Below are 3,559 nucleotides of genomic sequence, written 5' to 3' on the forward strand. Positions count from 1 at the left end.
TTTAAGAATGTTCCTTGTACCCCTGATCTCTCCAAGACCTTTATCATGAAAGTCCTGGATTGATATTCTACCTACACTAAGAGATCGTGGATGCCAGCCGAGACTACTATACCCAGCAAAGCTTTCAATCATTATAGATGGAGAAAACAAGATATTCCTTGATAAAACCAGATTCAAACAATACATATCCACCAATCCAGCCCTACAGAAAGTACTGGAAGGTAAACTGCAACCCAGGGAAGTTAACTATAACCAGAAAAACATAGGCAATAGATAATCCCAATTTTTCCAACAGTCAAAAGAAAAAAGGGATAGAATCCCACACATAATCTTGCCACCATCACCAAATCAAAAGCAAATAAGAATGAACAATAATCAATGGTCATTAATATCCATCAACATTAATGGTCTTAACTCTCCTATAAAAAGACACAGATTAGCAGAATGGATAAGAAGACAGAATCCTTCCTTCTGCTGCTTACAAGAAACTCACCTCAACCTCAAAGACAGACGGTACCTAAGAATTAAAGGTTGGGGAAAGATCTTCCAATTAAATGGACCCAAGAAACAAGCAGGGGTAGCAATCCTAATATCCTACAAATTGGACTTTAAACTAAAATCAGTCAAAAGAGATGAAGAAGGTCATTTCCTACTCATCACAGGAGAAATCCATCAGGATGAAGTGTCAATTCTGAACATTTATACCCCCAATACAAAGGCATTCATGTTTGTAAAAGAAATATTACTAAAACTCAAATCACACATAAAACTACACACACTTATAGTGGGAGATTTCAACACCCCACTCTCACCACTGGACAGGAACACCAGACAGAAACTTAACAAAGAAACAAAAGAACTAATAGAAGTTATGGCACAATTGGACTTAACAGATATCTATAGAACATTCCACCCAAATACAAAACAATTTACCTTCTTCTCAGCGCCACATGGAACCTTCTCTAAAATCGACCACATACTTGGCAACATAGCAAACCTCAACAAGTACAAAAAAAATTGAAATAACCCCCTGTGTCTTATCAGACCACCATGCTTTAAAATTAGAATTCAACAACAACAAGAACTACAGAAAACCTACAATCTCATGGAAATAAAGTAACACCCAATTGCACAATTCATGGGTCCAGGAAGAAATAAATAAAGGAATTAAATATTTCCTAGAATTCAATGAGAATGAGGACACAACATATCCAAACCTATGGGGTACTCTGAAAGCAGTGCTAAGAGGAAAGTTCATAGAGCTAAATGCCCATATGAAAAAACAGGAGAATAATCACACTAGAGAATTAACAGCACAACTGAAAGCTTTAGAAAACAAAGAAGCCAATACACCCCGGAGGAGCAGATGCCAGGAAATAATCAAATTGAGGGCTGAAATCAATAAAATGGAAACTAGGAGAACAATACAAAGAATCAATATAACAAAAAATTGGTTCTTCGAGAAAATCAACAAGATAGACAAACCTTTATACAAACTTACCAAACAACAAAGAGTGAACATGCAAATTAATAAAATCAGGAATGAAAAGTGGGTCAAAACAACAGACACAGTAGAAATCCAGAGAATCATCAGGTCATAATTTGAAAGCCTATATTCCTCAAAATTTGAAAATCTAAAGGAAATGGACAATTTTCTGAACAGATTTCACTTTCCAAAATTAAATCAAGAACAGATAAGCAACTTAAATAGACCTATAACCTCTAATGAAATTGAAGCAGTCATTACAAGTCTCCCAACCAAAAAAAGCCCAGGGCCAGATGGCTTCAGTGCAGAATTCTACCAGAAATTCAAAGTACAGCTAATACCAATTCTCCTCAAAGTATTCCACACAATAGAAGCAGAAGGGTCATTACCAAACTCTTTCTATGAGGCCACAATAACCATGATACACAAGCCACACAAAGACACAACTAAGAAAGAGAACTACAGACCAATATCCCTCATGAACATTGACACAAAAATTCTCAATAAAATATTGGCAAATCGAATCCAAGAACACATCAGAGAAATCATCCATCCCGATCAAGTAGGCTTCATCTCAGGGATGCAAGGATGGTTCAACATACGAAAATCCATCAATGTAATCCACCATATAAACAGACTGAGGAAAAAAAGCCACATGATCATCTCACTAGATGCCGAAAAAGCCTTTGACAAAATCCAACATCCCTTCATGATAAAGGTCCTGGAGAAATCAGGGATAACAGGAACATACCTCAACATAATAAAAACAATAAACAGCAAGCCAACAGCCAACATTAAATTAAATGGAGAGAAACTCAATGCAATTCCTCTAAAATCAGGGACAAGACAAGGCTGTCCACTCTCTCCATACCTCTTCAATATTGTCCTTGAAGTCCTAGCTAGAGCAATAAGACAACAAAAGGAGATCAAGGGAATACAAATCAGAAAGGAAGAAGTCAAACTCTCACTATTTGCAGATGATATGATAGTCTACATAAGTGACCTGAAAAACTCTACCAGGGAACTCCTACAGCTGATAAACACCTTCATCAAAGTGTCAGGATACAAGATTAACTCAAAAAAATCTGTAGCCCTACTATATACAGATGACACATTGGTGGAGAAAGAAATCAGAGAAGCATCACCCTTTACAATTGCCACAAACAACATAAAATACCTTGGAGTAACACTAACCAAAAAAGTGAAAGACCTGTACTGTAAGAATTTTGAGTCTCTAAAGAAAGAAATTAAAGAAGATAACAGAAAATGGAAAGATCTCCCATGCTCTTGGATAGGTAGGATCAACATAGTAAAAATGGCGATCTTGCCAAAAGCAATCTATAGATTCAATGCAATCCCCATCAAAATCCCAACACAATTCTTCACAGACTTTGAAAGAAAAATTCTCAACCTTATATGGAGAAACAAAAGACCCAGGATAGCCAAACATCCCTATACAATAAAGGAACTTCTGGAGGCATCACCATCCCTGACTTCAAGCTCTATTACAGAGCTATAGTCCTGAAAACAGCTTGGTATTGGCACAAAAATAGACTGGTAGACCAATGGAATAGAATTGAAAACCCTGATATTACCCCACACACCTATGAACACCTGATTTTTGACAAACAATCCAAATTTATATGATGGAACAAAGAGAACATCTTCAACACATGGTGCTGGCATAACTGTGTGCAGACATGTAGAAGACTGCAGTTAGACCCAAGCCTATCGCCTTGCACAAAACTTAAGACAAAATGGATCAAAGATCTCAACATAAATCCAGCTACACTGAACCTAATAGAAGACAAAGTGGGAAATACCCTTGAATCAATCAGTACAGGAGACTGCTTCCTGAACATTACACCAGTAGCACAGACACTGAGGTCAACAATTGATAAATGGGACCTCCTGAAACTGAGAAGTTTCTGTAAGGCAAAGGAGACAGTCAGCAATACAAAACGGCAACCCACAGATTGGGAAAAGATATTCACCAACCCCACATCTGACAGAGGGCTGATTTCCAAAATATACAAAGAACTCAAGAAGCTAGTCCCCCAAACACCAAACAAC

This window comes from Cricetulus griseus, chromosome 5 (assembly GCF_003668045.3).
Source record: "Cricetulus griseus strain 17A/GY chromosome 5, alternate assembly CriGri-PICRH-1.0, whole genome shotgun sequence".
Lineage (NCBI taxonomy): Eukaryota > Metazoa > Chordata > Mammalia > Rodentia > Cricetidae > Cricetulus > Cricetulus griseus.